This window comes from Brassica napus, chromosome C2 (assembly GCF_020379485.1).
Source record: "Brassica napus cultivar Da-Ae chromosome C2, Da-Ae, whole genome shotgun sequence".
NCBI lineage: Eukaryota > Viridiplantae > Streptophyta > Magnoliopsida > Brassicales > Brassicaceae > Brassica > Brassica napus.
The window spans coordinates 24,627,435-24,647,324 of NC_063445.1; the positions used below are offsets into that span (position 1 = coordinate 24,627,435).

Below are 19,890 nucleotides of genomic sequence, written 5' to 3' on the forward strand. Positions count from 1 at the left end.
TAAATATTTACAATATAAATTTTGACATATGTTATAAATTATACCTGAATCTAAATACTATTAATTAAACGCAACTCAAACTAAATTAATTTTCAAACGAAATCTATGAGGTTGAACTTAAAAATCTGGAACACTGCAAAAACTCAAACCCGAAAACCCATATCTAATTGAACTAACTCCAATCCCCTATATATTAATAGAGAAACATTTAAAAAATTGTAACATGTAGTTTTTAATAATTACAAAAGAGTTTTGCTGAGTTGTCACTCAATTAAGACGTCAATTAATCTTACGTGGCAGATTAAGAATCAGTTGAAAAAATGTTGGTCCAAAATCCAATTACAAGGAAACATTATATTAACCCAAAATATAAGAAGCGTGTATTATTTCTTTAAATAAAAGCTATGAAATTACCTTATATGATTAACATATATATGACAATTAATGATTATGAATACTAAATATTTGATAACAATTTTTGCAACATTCCTCATTTTCGGTCTAATTTTATATTATTAAAATAAATTAAACAATCATTTTAATCATATAATAAAAAAATTAAGTTTTTTCTTATATGCTATATTTTGAATTTTGTAAAATGACTTTAGATTACAAAAAATGTTAAAAATCCCTTTGAAATTTTTTTGTGATCAATGGCTTAATTTGTTTTTTGTTATAACAATATACAAATGATTATACAATCGTATTAATATGAATTTTTATTTAATAAATATTCATATTAAATAATATATATATATATATATATATCGTTTAAATTAATCTATGTACCATTTAAAAATACACAAATATTTTAATTTTGAAATTTGCATTGAAAGAGTAATAAGACGTTAATATTTTAATTTCAAAATTTGCATCGAAAAATACCACGTCGAAAATTTTGAGATTGAGGGTTTAAATTTTTGGTTACATCAAATATAAAAATGTTAATAAAACCATATGAGTAGTAAGTCTCAATAATATATATTTATATTAAAACATACTATACATTTATGTCAATATATTTGAAATAAGTTATATACCACATAAAATATAATTAATTAATTCTTTTGATTTATTTACCATAAATATATTTTAAACAAACAAAGTATTGTTTTGATTTGTGTGATTACTATAATCTATTTTATATTAACTAGGGTCTTTGTCCGGGCTACGCCCGGGTAAATTTCTTCTTATAATTTTTAATTAATTTTAGTTTGTTTATTTTCTTATAAAAGCATGTATATGTATTATATCAAAATTGACTACCAAAAACATAAGTAATAATACAGAAATTAATTTATTATGTTCTCCAACGAATTTGAAATGAATAAACTCAGGGGTTGATTGGTAATGGTGGTAAATGTTTTAGACATCCACTTTTTTCTAAAATTTTTATTTTTAAAACAATCATATTTTATCTTTTAAAATTAAAGATATAGTATAAAGTTTTTTTGAAAAAAATAATATATTAGTTTTCAAAATCAAATTTTCTAAAGATTTCATTTAGTGCTTTGAAAATAGATATATAGCAAAACAATTAAAGCCGAAGCAAAACAATTCACAGCTTATTTTCTAAAGTAAAAACAAAAACAAAAACTTCAGAACAACCAATCAACTCCTTACTCTTTGTTGTTTATTTATTATTAAAATGAACGGAAAGTTATGAATAGTCAATATTCTTAAGTTTCAGCTAAAATCTTTTGTTTCATACAAAACAATTGTTAAATCTACATTTAATTTAAAACTTTTTTATGTATTTAGAATTATTGATTTTACATTTTCAATTTCTGCCCTCCCTACAAAAAATACAAACTGATATATATACATGCTTTTTGCATTGTTTATTTCAAATGATAAATAATTCCATTTGTATAATTAATTTACGGCTATACAATATTGATTTGATACACTAACCAAAATTCTTTTATCAAGGAGACTGAAAACTAAATTTTTTAGCTAAAGGTGAAGAAATGTTTTTCGATCAAATATCAACGGAATTAAGAGAAATGAAATTGCTTTACATGGTTTCTGATTAAAATAGATGATTTAAATCGGTTATTTTTACAAAACCAAACTATTTTATGATAAAAAAATAAACTGAATAAAAATATCAAACAACAAAAAAAATTATTTTTCTCAAAACCAGCTTATGGAAACACATTACAAAAAAAAATAAAACACAAACCAAACTAATCCAATTTTGTTTTTAAAACACCACCAGAAATTAGTCTTTAAATCATATAAACCAAACCATCATTCTGTAGATTTGGAAACACTACATAAAATTTGAGTATAATATAGGACTGGCGATGCCTTGCAAGTGCATATAATTATGCAATGAGTATGCAAAAGCATGTTAAAAAGCCAATATTATCTTAAAAACAAACTATGTTCTTACAAAAATCTTAAAAACAAACTCTTGTTTAGCCGATAACACTAACACAGTGTGTTTTAAATATTTTTTTGTTAGGTATGTGCTTAATGCCCCCTAGATTTTAATATGATGATAACTTAATAGTTGTCTTTGTGGTACATACATTGGCGTGCCAATGTTTATATCTGCCTGTGTTGCCTTTCTTCAATCTATATATGTGATTAGTGATAACATATAAACTTTATTACTCCTCCAAATGATCTAAAACATTTCACAACCAAGAAGCTTGGAAAGGCTTTACACATACATAGCATCGTTGGTTAAAAATATTTAAAGGTTTGATAAACATCGGGAGTGGAAGCTGGAGTGACCAACAACTCCGAAGCAGTCCACAGTCTCTGAGCTTTAAGATTGCACGATCCGGATTAGAAGTCCGAGTTTCATTACAGTCTGAAAAGTATTTGCCGCACACGTTCCTCAATCTCGGACTCGTTGCTAGGCAGCATGTCGTTGCTGCTGCCTATAAATAATTAACAGGGATCAGTAAGCTATTTTTATGATGTCGTACGTAAGTTTGGATAATTCTAAATATATGATTTATAAATGAAAATCGATCAAATATTGATTTGACTTAGATACCTGAGGAACGGACTTCAAAAGCTTAGAGGTCAAGAAAAAGACAAAATCAGTGATGAGGCCGTCTCGGTCTCTTGTGAGACGCGTTCTCACGATTTCAGGATGAACACAGTTTTCAGTTACATTAGCATCCATTTTCTATACAGTGATTAGTCAAATTGTCAGAAGTCATATTATATTGTTAGAAAAAAATAAGTTAATAAAAGGGTTTTAATGGCTAACTACATGGAGAATCCGGGAAAGCTGTTAGCTTTAGAGCCTTCAACAGCTTCTGTGATAGCTTCAAGTATTTCTATGTGGTTGTCATTAAGCCATAAATCTTCCAGCCTACATGTAAAGGAAAAGTCAGAACGTAAACAAACAAAAATCACCAAAATAAAAAAGTCAGTCCTGAAGAAAAGGAAAAGTGAAATACTTTGTGAGGCTCTGAATGTCATCAACTGATGTGAGCTTGTTGTTCGACACGTCTAATACCCGTAGGTTAACCAACGCACTCAAGCCTTCCATTTTTGAGATACCATTATGGCTCAGATACAACTCTTCAAGAGCAACACAGTCCTGTCCACATATTTTTTCAATGCATCAGATTTAGTAAAATGATGGTAAGAGTAAAACAACACACACCTCAAATCCTTTCATAGAGGTCAATTGATTGCTCTGCAAGCTAATCTTTTTAATACATCTGAGCCCACACAAGTTCACAACTTTGATACGGTTTCTTCCCAGCCACAGCTCTTCTAACTTTGTCAAGCTCTCCATATTCACCATCACCTGAATAAACCTCAATGCTTTCATATTAATTGCTAAAACATTGTAAAGTAATCACGACAAATCCAAACCGACAATCTATTGGACCCTAGCTCAAGAATCTGCAAGTCGTGCAAGTGTTCAATCTCCATAATCTTGTTAACTTCATTCTTAGACACATAGAGCTCCTTCAACGTGCTAGAGGCCTTTGATAATCCTTCCAACGAAGTGATTTCATTGAAAGATACGTCAAAGACCAAAACCCTTGAGAATATGCTTATATCTGGTACTTCCGCTAGCTTGTTATCTCTGAGAATCAGCTCCTACATATACAAATGACTATCAATCGTAAGGCCTCGAGAGATCATATTTGTGAAATTCGCAGAATCAGAGAGTGGATGATAATAATCACCTCGAGATCGGACAAGGCGTCCCAGCGAGAGAGAGGCTCGACGGCGGAGTCTTCGATTAGGTTTTGGCGAAGAGAAAGCTTCTTGAGCATAGAGAGGTGAGCGATCCTCGAGTCCAGTTCCGATAAACGGTTCACCGTGAGATCCAGGTCAGTTAGTGTCGGAGGTAACTCGATTGAATCGAGATGTAGTGGAGTATTGATTGTGGAGTTCTGGATCGAGAGAACTGAAACGATGGTGAAGAAACGGTGAAGACGAAGAGCGAGAAGCGTAGAGCCTCGTGTTATCCGTCTTGGGTTGAATTTTTCTTTTTTAATTGAACCGGGTAGAAAAGCCCAATGCTAACCGACGAAGCCCATCGAAACACAGCATAGCCCATACGAAAGCAAGAGCTTCGTGTCTTTTGCCAGCGTGTATTATTGGAATGTCTTGATTGGTTAAATATATTAGCCTGCGTGGACATGCTAGAAACACTCCATATTCACCTTTTAGTATAGTTTAGATCGAGAAACAATTGATTACTCTAGAAAGTGTAAGATTTTATTAATTAATATTTTTCAAAAAATCTTACAAGAAATCAATATAACTAAGATTAATTTAAAAGTTATTGAAATCACCTAGCGAGAACATGGATCGCACAACAAATTTTCTTTCTTAACTCTAACCTTTTTCTTATTTGTCACAACACCGTCTGAGAATATTTGAAAGTGTCGATTGACAATCTAAAAAGTTAACGTTTTCTTAAGTTTAGCCCATTGTTTTTCTTAATTGGGCATATAACATTTTTTAATGATTAACTAAATGGGTCACGTACATAGTAAAATATATTTTGGTTTAAAAATTGTTGCATACCCAAAATCAATATGAACCTTCCTCATTTTCGTTTAAAATTTTGTCACAATAAAAATATACGGTTGGGCAAAAAATCTGAATCCAAAAAACCAAACCAAGGCCGATCCAGAAAATAGTATTGAACTTTAACTAAAATTGGTTAGATATCTTAATGAGTTCAAAAAAATTGTATCTAGAGAACCTAAACCGAATCCGATCCAAACCGGAATATTTTATGTATCCGGATATATCCGAACAAGATTTATATACTTAAATATATTAATTATTTTTAAATTTAATATCTAAAAGAATATACAAAATATATAAAATGTTTCTAAGCTGTCCAAAATACTTGAAAATATATAAGATAGTACTAAAAAAGTTTTGGTCACAAAAATAGACCACAAGGAGGAAAATGACCAAAATGTTTCATTAAAGAGATAAATATACATTTATACCCATAGGGTTAACTAATCCAAACCTTAGGGTTTAGAGTTAAGAGGTGGAGATTTGAGATTGAAGTTTAAAATTTTATAAAATAAAAAATAATATTAAAAATTTGAAAATAAAATTTTTTAAAATAGTTTCAAAAAGTATTTTCGAATTACAAAAAGAAAATTTGAAAAAACAAAATTCAAAAAAAAACAATTTCGAAAAAAACAATTTTATAAAAAAATCCGAATTTGAAAACATATAATCTAAAACTATAAAAAAAATTATTTTTTTTAATTTTTTCATTTTTTTTATATTTTTTTATATCTAAGGTATTAGTGTCATTTTACCTATTAAATGAAACATTTTGGTCATTTTCCTCCTTGTGGTCTATTTTTGTGACCAAAACTTGAAAATGGTCTATTTAGGAAAATTGCCCTACTTATAATACATAAAATACTTAAAATATCTATCGATTTCCTATCCAAATATTTAAGTTAAACCAATTTTTATGTTAAGTTTAAGTATTTTGGCATACATTATTCAAATTTATATGTTATATATTATTTTTATTTTTAGATTTTGAAAACTTTGAAGTATATATGAACTTTAATTTTTGGAAAATATTTAAATATGTTATCCAAACTCAAACCCGAACCAAACCCGCAAAGATCTGAACCAAACCCTCAAGGATTCGAATCGAACTAAATGGTACTCGAATGTCCATCTCTAATCAGTATAAAAAAATTATCGATAACAAAATGTATATTGTTTATAATCATCATCTAGTGTTTTATCAAAAACTTAGAAGCTGTTTCTGTAGTTACAACAAATATTCGACCCTCTCTTGTTAGTTCTAATAAACACAATTGTTTTCTAATTGTATTATATTATTTCATTATTTTAAGTGAATTTAATAATCATTTGGATTTTTACTACTTAGCTAATTTTCTAAGATAAATTTAATCATTGAATAGTCTTTGTCTAAACCGAAACAACGACTTGACTAAACAAGAACCATTAGTCCACTATCAATTAACTTATTTGAACTTGGGATAATAGTAATATTAGCATAAACTACTAAACTACAAAACTTCTATCAAGTTTATACTTATTGTATAAGACTTATGCAATGAATATAATATATTTAGAAAATATTGATAGGATCAATTTAACGATGAACATACAATTGGGATATTAAAGCTATTATGACGAATCTTACTTTGATTTTCTTGCATATGAGAAAAAACCCAAGATTTGTATCAACAGAAAACATTCATAGAATTTTGACAAGAAAAAAAAGTAAATATTCAAAGAATTTTGACTGTAATGGCGGTGGATTATACTATACAATATTCGATGAAAATGTCAAATCTTGTTACAGGACTCTATATTATGGGTAGGTGCAGTGCAACATTTGTCATTGATATCCATCCCTTATATATTAATTAATTAAAAAGCATTACAATATTTTTTATAGCCATATACCATCATTAGAATAATTCTTAGAATTCTTAGAGAAATATGTTGGTCCATCTAAATATATAATAAGCTTTTTATTAAATTAAGCATAAATACATTATTAATGTGCTTCATTATTTTCTTAAATAAAATTACGGAATTGCCTAATGTGGCTAAAATATATATGACAATTAATGATTTTGAATAATAAAGATTTTGATAAAAATAAGTGTATCTTACATTATATTTTTTTAGTTTTAAACTATTAAAATAAATTAAACAACCATATTAACCATATAATAAAAAAATTAGATTTTTCTATTTATGTTATATTATGAATTTTTTAAAACGAATATAAATTACTAAAACTGTTAAAAGTCTCACATTAAAATTTTGTGATCCATGGTTTAAAATCTCTTATATATTAATTGAGAAACATTACAACCTTTAATTGTAGCCACGTGTCATCACCAGAATGAAATTCAGAATCCTTAGAAAATATGTTGGTCCAATTAAGTATATATTATATTTTTCATTAAACTAATCATAAAATAAATTAAAGTGTACAATTACTATTTTCTTTTATTTCTTTAAATAAAAACTACGGAATTACCAAATATGACTAATATATATATGACAATTAATGATTCTAATAATAAAGATTTGATAACAATTTATATCTCATCCATCGTTTTTGTTTAATTTTATATTATTAAAATAAATTTAACAATCAAGTTAGCTATAAAATTAAAATTTAAATTTTTTCGTATATGTTATATTTTAAATTTAAAAAATGACAAAATTACTAAAAGTGTTAAAATTATTATGTTAAAAATTAATGATCATTGGTTTAACATTCCCTATATATTAATAGAGAAACCTTTAAAAATTTTATAACATGTAGTTTGTACTAATTAAAAAGTGTTACGCTGAGTTGTCACGTAATTGTAATGTTAATTTGTTTACGTAGTGGGTTGAAAATCAGTTGAGAATTTTGTTAGTCGAAAATTAAATTGCTAGAGAATATTATATTATATAGTATGTCCATTATGGTCCATTCATTTATAAAATTTAAATTTATTATATATGATTTCCTTAAATAAAACCTACGGAATTACCTAAAGTAATTATGATATATAGTAAGTAATGATTTTAAATAATGAAGATTTGATAATAATCTGTATACTTTCATCATTGTTGTTTAATTCTTTATTATTAGTATAAATTACACAATTACATTAATCATATATTAAAATTTTAGATTTTTTTGTATATGTTGTATTTTGAATTTTTCAAAAAGAGTATAGATTACTAAAACTGTTAAAAGTCTCACATAAACTTTTGTGATCAATGTTTAAATTTTTTTTCTATAATAAGATACAATGATAATAAAATCAAATTAATAAATAATTTTATTTTAATTGGTGTTTATGTTAATATATATATATATATAATTCATATCATTAAAAGTTAATTATATATCATATACGATAGATAAGATTGATTGTTTTGATTTATTTATCCTAAAATGATTGCGAATAAACAAGAGCTGTCATTTAATTTATATGTGCAAGCCAATTTATTACATAATAGTAACTGATTTCTTAGTTATTTAATATATAATTATAATTTTATTATTTCATAATATGCAGAAAAATATAAAATAATTAATAAATGTAAAATATTTATCCTGCACAAGGCGTAGATCTTACCTGAGTATGCATCTCTTTAATAATTTTGAATCTTAAACATTTTCTAAATCTCATGCCAAAATAAAAGAAAGAAATGAGAATAAACGCAAAATCAATAATTATATCGAGCAATAACCAAAATGATACAAAAAAGAGAAAAACATCGAAGATAGATAGGATTGGCACGTGAACGTAAACTTCTCATAACCATAATTAACTTTTAAATTGTTAAATCATGATATAAAACCGAGCTGACATAGTTTCGTTGTAACCAAATAGTAGACATGAGATTCTTCGGCCTACACGTTAGGTTTTTATGCGACAAATAATTTTTTGACCTAAAATATTTTTAAAAATAGGATCAGTTCATTAACAAACAAATTATATAGTTAACAGAATAATTTTAAAAAAATTGTTAAAGGGCCAAAAATATTAATTCGATCAATAATATAAATTTTATTTTCCATAAAATGTTTCTTAAATAATTCTCATATAAATTTATCATGCGCAATGCGCAGGTCTTATCGTAGTTTTTGTTATTACTTGATACAAATGATTACAAAATCGTATAAGTCAAAAGTCTCATTTAATAAGTATTAAAATTTAAAGATATATAAATATATATATATCATTTTAAATTAAACTATATGCCATATAAAAAAACGTAAATATTTTAATTTTGAAATTTACTTTGAACAAAAAATATTTTGATAAAAATATATATCATTTTAGTTTTTTAAAAAAATATTATAAATTATGTAAACTATTAATCACACAATGAAATTTTATTATTTGTAATTTTACGTTTTTGCTATAACTGATCCAAATGATCAAAAAACATATGAATAGAAAATATCATTTAATAGATGTTAATATTAAAATATGCTATATATGTGTTACTATCATTTAAATTTAATTTTATACCATATCAAATAAAAAAAATATTTGTTTGGATTATAAAATTTATTTATATGTTCGCACCAATTTAATTATATAAATAATAGTTACTGACTTTTTATTATTAAATATATATTTATAATTTCATAATATGTTAAAAAAATATATAATACATAAAATAATTTATATATATAATGTTCATCCCGCGCAAGGCGCGGATCTTAACCTAGTTGTTCATTAACTTGCAAGGGTTTATGACAATGTTCTCTAAAACCGGCCCAAAACTAACCTGCTAACTGTTTGGATCATGTTAAATATAGTTTGATCGGATGAAACTTAGTTCAGTAACTTGGTTTAATATATATTTTTAATACATAAATTTTTAAAATATTACAAATAAATATGATATAGAATTATATATAGATAAATATTATAAATATAAACTCATTTTTTGTTTATATAGTTTGGTTTATAGATTTTTAATAGTTTAAAAAAAATTCATCCAGTTTATAACTTTGAAATCTAATCTAGGTACGTGATCAATTTATAATCGAACCAATTATTAGATCTATAGTGGTTATGCAATCGGTTCATGTTGAATCTAATATTCATATAACCATCGGTCGGTCAAGTTTTTAAAACATTGTTTTATGACCAATTGCAAGTATTAATTTTTTTTATGTTATTACTTTTAGGATGTGACTGTACGGTATTTGTGGAGTAAATTTTTACTCTAGATATATATTTATTCTTAGTTGAGCCAAAAAGTTACCAATTAAGTTGAATATAAACTTTTATTATTTACTCCACATACTGTATACAAACAGAAAAATGCACACTAAATTTATTCCAGATTTTACAAAAGTAATATGATTTTACTCTGAATTTTATTCTTTTTCCTCTTTCCACTTTTTTTTTAATTTCCTTCTCAATTTCACTAATATATTTATTCTCTTTTACTCTCAAGTTTACCAATCACACACTTAACATTATAAAAAATTAACGACATCCCGAGGAAATTTAGAGAAAACCTATTGAAAACGAATTCTTAGGTTAATATCAAAACTCTTCTTTTTATTGCTTTAGAAACTTACGCAAAACTAAAGCTCTTTCTCAACTCACAAGTTATACCACATCATGGTATCTCCTTATATAACAATTTTATTTTCCTAAACTCATTAGGAATCACAAATTTCCTTTTTTTCTAATCCTAAACTCATTAGGATAACTTATAACCTAAGTTAACTTTAAGCTTATGTCAACAATGAAGCTTCTCATCTCCTTGAACTTGATCCTCCCAAGCGCTTTAGTTAGAATGTCGGCCTTTTGCTCTTTACCGGCTACATGCTCTACATCAACCAATCCATCTTCAACACACTCCCTTATAAAATGAAACCTCTTATGTATATGCTTGCTTCTTCCATGGAACACCGGGTTCTTAGTCAAAGCAATAGCCGATTTTTTATCTATACGAACTACTGTCTTCGCGGCTTCATCACTTGTTATCTCACCGAGAAGTTCTTGTAGCCATATAGTCTGCTTTACCGCCTCCGTTGCCGCCATGAATTCAGCTTCACATGAGGATAAGGCCACGATCTCTTGCTTTGTAGAACTCCATGATACATGACACATATTAAGAAAGAATATATGCCCTGATGTACTCCTGCCATCATCTGGATCAACATTGTAACTGCTATCACAATATCCTACAAGTTCGCTCTTATCATTACTCCCAAAGAACAGACCGTGTGAGCAGCTTCCTTTTAGATACCTTAGGACTTGTTTTAATGCTGCTCCCTGTGACATCTTAGGCTCATGCATATATCAGCTAAGTACACCAACACAATAGGCAAGATCAGGTCTTGTATGAATCAAGTATCGAAGGCATCCGATGTTTCTTCTAAATTTTGTTTCATTTATCCCTTCCTCTTCTGATGCTTTCGATAGCTTGAGACCGGGATCCATCGGTATGTGGACTGCGTTGCATTTTACCATCCCTGCTTCCTCTAGTATCTTGGCCGCATACCTCTTGCTTTAGTACTATACTTTCTTTAGACTGAATCACTTCGATTCCAAGATAGTAGGTAAGCTGCCCAAGGTCACTCATCTCAAACTTGGTTGCCATCTCTAGTTTAAACTCTTGTATAACATCAAGATTTGATCCCGTGACCAGCAAGTCATCCACATAGACTGCGACCAACAGAAGGCTTCCTCTCGTTTCTTTCTTAAACAACGATGACTCTTTAGAACACTTTGAGAAGTTTAACTCCTTGAGAATCGATTTGAGCTTGATGTTCCAGGCCCTAGGGGCTTGTTTCAAGCCATATAGTGCCTTGAGTAGTCGGTATACTTTATCTTCACTACCTTTTACCTTAAAGCCATCGGGTTGTGTCACATAAACTTCTTCGCTTATATCTCCATGAAGAAAGGCCGTTTTTACATCGAGATGATGAATCTCCCAGCCATTAGATGCAGCTAATGCAATGATGACTCGCAATGTTTCTATTCTTGCCACAGGGGCAAAGACTTCTTCAAAGTCTATGCCATGACGTTGAACATATCCTTTTCCTACGAGCCTTGCTTTGAACTTCTTGATGCTTCCATCCACATTCCTTTTTATCTTGAAAACCCACTTTAGCCTAATTGCCTTGCACCCCATGGGAAGATCAACGAGTGTCCAAGTTTTGTTCTTCTTGATCGACATGATCTCATCTTCACATGACTCTCTCCAAACCTTTTCATGTTTTGCTTCGTTCCAGTCCCATGGCTCCTCGTTGATCATCAGGAAAAATCCTCTCAGTTTCGAGTATCTCAGCTACTAGGACATAATCATCGAGGTAACTAGGCCTTACACTTTGTCAAGTGGATCTCCTTAATGGCTGCGACTCTGTTTCGAGTTCCCCTGTTTTGCTGCAATTGTCTTCTTCTTCCACAACCTCTGTGTCTCTGTTATCATCTTTCTTGTGTGTACCGTTCTCGTTTGTGGCTTCTCTTTCTTCAGCATAAATTGGCCAAGTGATATCTCCGTCTTCACCGAGCATTTCTCTTCTAATCAAATTCTAGTTCCATGTTTTATCTTCTGTAAAGATGACATCTCTACTAACAACCATCTTCCGAGTGTTTGGATCGTATAGCCGATATGCTTTTGTGCCTAGTTCGATTCTGAGATATACTAGCTCCCTTGATCTGTCGTCTCGCTTCTTGAGGTGAGGCGCTTCACTCTTTGCGTAACAGACACAGCCAAATATACGTAGATGTCGTACGTATGGTTTCTTTTTCTTATAACACTCGTATGGCGTTTGTGTCTTAAGAGTACGAGTTCCAACTCTGTTGATCAAGTACGTTGAGTGTCTCACCGCCTCTCCCTAAAGGTAGTTTGGTACCTTTGCGTGCTTCATGATGCTTCTGGTCATCTCCATCAACGTCCTATTTCGTCTCTCAACGACTCCATTCTGTTGTGGAGAGTATGGAGCTGTGAGATGTCGATTTATTCCGTGATCTTCGCAAAAACTTCGGAACTCTTGAGAAGTGAATTCTCCGTCTCTGTCTGTTCGTAATGTCTTGATCATAACTCCTGATTCCTTCTCAACAATTTTCTTGATTTTTTTAAAGCGTTCAAAGGCTTCACTCTTCTATTTTAATAGGATTGACCACATGTAGCGCGAGTGATCATCGGTTAACACAAATATGTATCGGTTTATTCCTGCGGTTGGTGGCGATATTGGTCCACAAAGGTCAGCATGAATGAGCTCAATAACTTGACTAGCACGGTATGTTGTTGCCTTCGGAAACGATGCTCTAGTTTGTTTACCCATAAGACACGAAGCACAAGTTTCTTTCTCGACTGATATGTTTGGCATGCCAGTGATCATCTCTTTGTTCATCATCATCTTCATTGTATCTGTACCAACATGTCCAAACCTTGCGTGCCAAGTAGCTGAGTCGCTGATTCATGTTAATTGTACGCACTTCATACTCTCGACTTCCATGGCTACCTTGTACAACCGATTTGTTGACCTTATCGACTTCACCAATAAGTTTCCATCTCTATCATATAGTGTTAGATAATCTTCTCGCATCCTAACGTCGCAACCAGACTCTGTGGCCTGTCCAAGGCTAATGATATTGCTCCGTAGGTCTGGTATGAAGTATACATCTGCCAAGATTTTTCTTTTGCCATCTTTTGTGATGAAAAGGATTGAACCTTTACCCTTTATATCTATACGAGAATCGTCGCCGAACCTTACTTGCCATGTAATCTTCTCATCAATTTTGCAAAATTATTCACGGTTTCCCGTCATATGATTGCTTTCTCCGTTGTCTAGGTACCAAACATTAGCACAATCTGAATGAGCTTCAAACTTTCTTGGTACGACATTCTTCTCATTGAGGAAAACCACCTCGTGCATCATCAACTCCTCTGCTTCCCGTGTGCTTTCATTATCAGTTTCTTGTGTTTCTTGGAGTTTATGCTTTAGATCAGGGCAATCGTATACATAATGTCCATTTTTGTCGCACCGATAACATACTATACGAGATGCATCTCTTCCTTGTCTCCAATCACTTCCTTGTCTCCAATTTCCACGACCATTGTAGCGTCCTCGTCCTCTTCCTCTATTATTATACCTTCCTCCTTGTCCTTTGCCTCTACCATAACTTTCTTGATGATTCTGAAACTCCATATTAGCGTACATAAGTTTCCCTTGATCATCTTGCGTATCATCTTCTTGAATTCTTTCTTCATAAGCTTTCAACCTACCAACGATGTCTTCGAAAGTTGTTGTATTGAGATTGAGCACTTGTTCAAGCGCAGCTATGATATGGATATATTTTTTCTTTGGAAAACTACTCAAGAACTTCTTTACAAGTTTGGATTCTTCAATAATTTCTCCCAAGTGTGCTGAGTTTGAAGATAATTCGGCAAGCTTTCCCGAGAACTCATCGATCGTATATGTATCTTTCATCTTCAGTCTACTGAAGTCATCCATTAGAGTTTGTAACCTTGCTTCTCGTACTCTATCTGCTCCCACATGTCTAGCTTTGATCGCCTCCCATACTTCTTTCGCAGTATCGAGATTACCTACTTGAATAATTAGGGTTTCTGGTATTGACTGGAACAGGAGTGCTCGTTGTCACTCTTATCTCCATCGGCTGCTCCAGGTTCTATGGTCTCCCAGACTTTATGCACTTTAAGCAACACTTTCATGTGCATGCTCCACACCGTATAGTTGGTGGTGTTGAGCATTGGACACTTGATCGAAAGACTGCCCTCCTTCGCTAGTTTAGCAACTACAGCTAAATCTCCCATGATTGATATCTTCTCTCTTATCACAGGTACTTCTTGATTTCAATAAAAGAAAGCTCTGATATCAATTATTGAAAACGAACTCTTAGGTTAATATCAAAACTCTTCTTTTTATTGCTTTAGAAGCTTACACAAAACTAAAGCTCTCTCTCAACTCACAAGTTATACCACATCATGGTATCTCCTTGTATAACAATTTTATTTTCCTAAACTCATTAAGAATCAAAAATTTCCTTTTTTTCTAATCCTAAACTCATTACGATAACTTATAACCTGAGTTAACTTTAAACTTATGTCAACACAACCTTCGTCGACTTTCTACCGTGGAACTGTCATATGTGCTTTCTTGTAGTGTGAGTCCTAACCTTGCTTTTTACGTTGATATTTTCTTGAAAAAATGGTTGAGTACTTTAGATTAGGTTAGATATTGTGCCAACTATAATGGAAAAAGAAAGTTACATGCCTTGCTAGAAAACAAAGAGCAAAGACCAAAGAAGTCTAATTATACGTACTTTGAATATTAATTTCTTAGTTACAAAAAGAAATTTAATTTCTTTTCTGAAAATATCGTAATTTACCACACCCGCCCCCCCCCCCTCCAAAAAAAAACAGTGCACACCAATTTCAAAATTTGAAAAGTATAATAATCAATTATTTTTATAAAATATATTTTAAGAAAAACATTAGTTTGAATTCCTTTTTTAATTGAAAGTGTAGTCCTTAGATTAAAAAAAATAGTCGTTTTAATATTAAACTTGAGCAATTTTAATATTTTGCAGCAAATTTTAGAATTTTTTTTTTTTTTAACATCAATTTATTAAATATTAAGAAGAGTTTACATAGTCATTATGCAATAGGGATGTAGCAGATCTAGGGATGTAATAATAATATTCAAATAAGTTCGAAGTATTTATCTTGGCTAACTTGTCTGCCATTCCATTGCCATCTCTGTTTATCCAATTGAATTCCACTTCTTGAAATTTCCTGCTCCACCATCTTGCTTTTCTAACCCAGTTATACAAACCAAACTGCAATTTCCTTGAATGTAGATTATCAATCATTTTCTTGTTATCACCTTCAAAGATCACCTTAGTATACCCTTTTATCCAACATTGTTGCATAGCTACTATTAGTGCATTATATTCCGCTTCCAACGGTGATGAAACTGTATTACCTTTCGCATGCCCTGCTCCTCTATATTCACCATATGCACCACGTATCACCCATCCCATCTTACATTGGGTTATAGTTGAAGTAAATGATGCATCAAAGTTGCATTTATACCATCCTTGTCGAGGTTTTGTCCATCTACCAGCGCGAGGTGTTACCATCAGTCCTCTATTGGTGTTTTGTGTTGAAGTGCATACGTCTCTGGCTTTTGACCACTCCTGTGTCTCTACTCTCGCTTGTTCCAGCACCCTCCACCATTGAGTATTCCTATGTTGAAATGTAAGAATATTTCTACTTTTCCATATACGCCAAAGAATACTTATAGGAAGATCTTGAATCTGTGGCCATCTTGAGGATATGTTGCACGTGAGACAAACATCTATCCTTTCTTCTAGTGTAGCTCGTGTATCAAGGAGGATAGTATTTGATATTCCGGAACCCCGCCATATGCGCTGAGCATAAGGACATTCAAAGAATAGATGTAACTCTGTTTCAGGAGCAGAGCAGCATCGCTTGCAGAGATCATCTTGAGTAACATGTCGTCGTTTGAGATTACTCCCAGTAGCTAGGAATTTTGTTAGTAGTCTCCACAAGAAATGGTTAATCTTTGGAGGAGTTTTGCATTCCCATATTTTCTTCTTTAGCTAGTATTGGGTCGCCCCAAGTTGGAATTGCTTGTTCTTGTTGTGGTAAATGAGTGCTTAACCAGTAGCCAGACTTCACTGTATATATTCCTTCCTCAGTATAGTGCCATCCTAATAAATCCATTTCCGCATGTGGACTTATTCTTATCGATAAGATTTTATCAATATCTTCCTCAACAACTACTCCTCTAAGCTTTTCAATATCCCATCCAGATCTATCACTTTTGATATAGCTACTAACTGATTCTACACGTATATCGTTCTCCCTTGATCTTGGGGGCCGTGGAGGATGTTCAGCCAACCAGGGATCACTCCACATACTGACTGTAGTACCATTACCAATGATAATCCGTAATCCTTGTATCACAAGATCCCGTCCATGTAATAAAGACTTCCATGCATATGAAGCTTTCCTTTTAGGTTGAGTTGTTAGGATGCTTTCATCTGCGTAGTATCGAGCTTTCAGAATGCGAGCAGCCAGGCTTCCAGGTTGTTGTAGTAGTCGCCAAATTTGCTTACCCAATAGAGCCTGGTTAAATCTTTCAAGATCTCTAAAGCCTAATCCTCTCTCCTTCTTTGGAACACATATTCGTTTCCAACTGAACCAGTGCATACCTCTGTTTGTGCCTGATCCCCACCAAAAATTTGCCAAAAGAGTATTAAGTTCTTCACAAATGGACTTAGGAAGTCTGAAGATACTCATTGAAAATATTGGCATAGCTAGAGCCACTGTTTTGAGTAAAATCTCTTTTCCACCATGTGATAAGAACCTCCTGTTCCATCCTTGTGTTGCCTCATTGACTTTGTCAATGATATACTGAAACATTTCACCTTTCTTGTGATTAAACTGCTCCGGCAATCCAAGGTATTTGCCGTTTCCACCCTCGTTGAAGATTCCCAATAGTCTCCTCATATTTGTCTTAACTGATGCTGATACTTTGCTTCCAAATGTAATTGATGACTTGTTCAGATTCACAGCTTGTCCAGATACCAACTCATAGAGATTTAAGATATGTTTTAGTTTCCTTCCCGCCTTTGGATTAGCAAGGGAGAAAAATAGTGAATCGTCAGCAAATAACAAATGGTTTACAGCAGGAGCTTGTAATGCCACTTTTATTCCCAGCAATGATCTATCACACATTGCTTGATTCATCAAATGTGAGAGTATTTCAGCACATAGGATAAACAAGTATGGTGATAATGGATCACCTTGTCTAATGCCACGCTTAGGTAGAATTCTTCCTTCTGGAACTCCATTGATTAAGACTGAGAAGCTGACTGAGGTGACACATAGCATTATCCATCGAATCCACTTTGAATGGAATCCCATTCTCTTCATTGTTTCTTCCAAAAAACTCCATTCTAATCGGTCATAAGCTTTTGTAATGTCTGTCTTCACTGCCATATAGGAAGTTGCTTGTCTTTTCCTTACTTTGAGACTGTGGAATACATCATGAGCCACAATGATGTTGTCTGAAAATTTACCTTTTGCTTTTAATAACTGTTTTCTTCTACAGTGGAGATTTGGGTGGAAGCTCAACTATGTTAATTTAATCTATTATTGCAGAGTGAATATTTGATTATTAATCTATCAACTAACCAGGGCCGGCTCAACACTGTTACGGGTCTTAGGGCAAAAAATATTTTTTTTTTACCCTCTAAACTTTATATGTAGATAATGTTTAAAATGTTTTTAAAATTTAATCAGTAATATTTTGAAATGAAAATAAAACTATATATATATATCAAATAATTTGGGCCCTTTTCAATTTTATTTATTATATTTATAATTTTATATATATAAAAATATAGATTATAAAAAAAATTAGACTCCTTAATTAGTATTATACGGGGAGACACGGGCTTGGGCCCGGAGCGGTCGCACCGCTTGTCCCTCTAATAAGCCGGCCCTACAACTAACATGAATAGTGTTTCAAATGTCTACATTGCATTATTAATTACCACGAGATAATTATATTATTATTATATTATGTTAAGCGTACAACATACCGGTTTATATTAGTACACGTTACGTGACTTTATTAGAAAATAGAAGGTAAATTACTTGTCTTCTCGTCTACCAGGGTACTAGGTCAAGATCCGCACCTTGCGCAGAATCAACATTATATATATAAATTATTTTACATATTATGAAATAATAAATATATATTAAATAATTAAAAGTCAGTAACTATTAAATATATAATTAAATTGGTGCGAACATATAAATCAATTTTATTAATCCAAAAAATATTTTTTTCAAATTTGATAGGATATGTCATTAAATTTAAATGATACTAACATAGATAATATATTTTTAATATTAATGTCTATTAAATGATGATTTTACTCGTATAGTTTTTTTGATCATTTGTATCTTTTATAGAAAAAAATAATTTAAATTAATGATAACAAAATTTTCATTGTGGGATTAATAGTTTTAGTAATTTATAATTTAAAAAACAAATAAGTTGTCAATGATCGTTCAAAACTTTTATCAAAAAAACTGTTCAAAGTAAATTTGGAAACTAAAATATTGTATTTTATATGGTTTATTTTTTAATTTAAAACGATATATATATTAATCTTAATAACTAATTAAATTAGACTTTTTGCTTAAATAATTTTTGTAATCATTTCTATTTTGTCATAACAAAAATTTTAAACCCTGGATCATAAAATTTGAATGTGAGACTTTTAACAGTTTTAGTAATTTATAGCCGTTTGTAAAAATTTAAAATATAACATATACATAAAAATCTAAATTTTTATTATATGGTTATTGTGATTGTTTAATTTATTTAATAGTTTAAAATTAAACCAATATGATAGAAGATACACTATTTTTTATCAAATCTTTATAATTCAAAATCATTAATTGCCTTATATATTTTATCCACATTAAGAAATTCCGTAAATTTTATTTAAGGAAATAATAAAGTACATTAATGATGAATTTATTGTTAGTTTAATAAAAAGCTTATTATATAATTAGATGGACCAACATATTTCTCTAATGATTCTAGTGATGACATGTGGCTACAAAATGAAGTTGTAATGCTTCTCATAATATATTGGGGATAGACAAATGTGAAATGTTATCTACTATTTCTTGATTTTGGAAAGTAATACTATCAATTCAAGCGTGTACGGAATTTGTTATCTCTCTAGCTTTCGATCATAATGCTAGCGATCAAGATAAAATTTTACATGTGCAACCGTGGGAGCACCGTATTAAGATAATATATAAGTTTGTTCTTTTTGTTTGTCTATACATATACACCATTTTTCA

At 30.7% G+C, this 19,890-nt stretch overlaps 1 pseudogene; it reads right to left on the reverse strand.

Annotated features, from left to right (window-relative positions):
- Positions 1-3,111: 3,111 nt before the first annotated feature.
- On the reverse strand, positions 3,112-5,045 carry LOC125575246 (annotated as a pseudogene).
- Between the last annotated feature and the right edge of the window lie 14,845 nt (positions 5,046-19,890).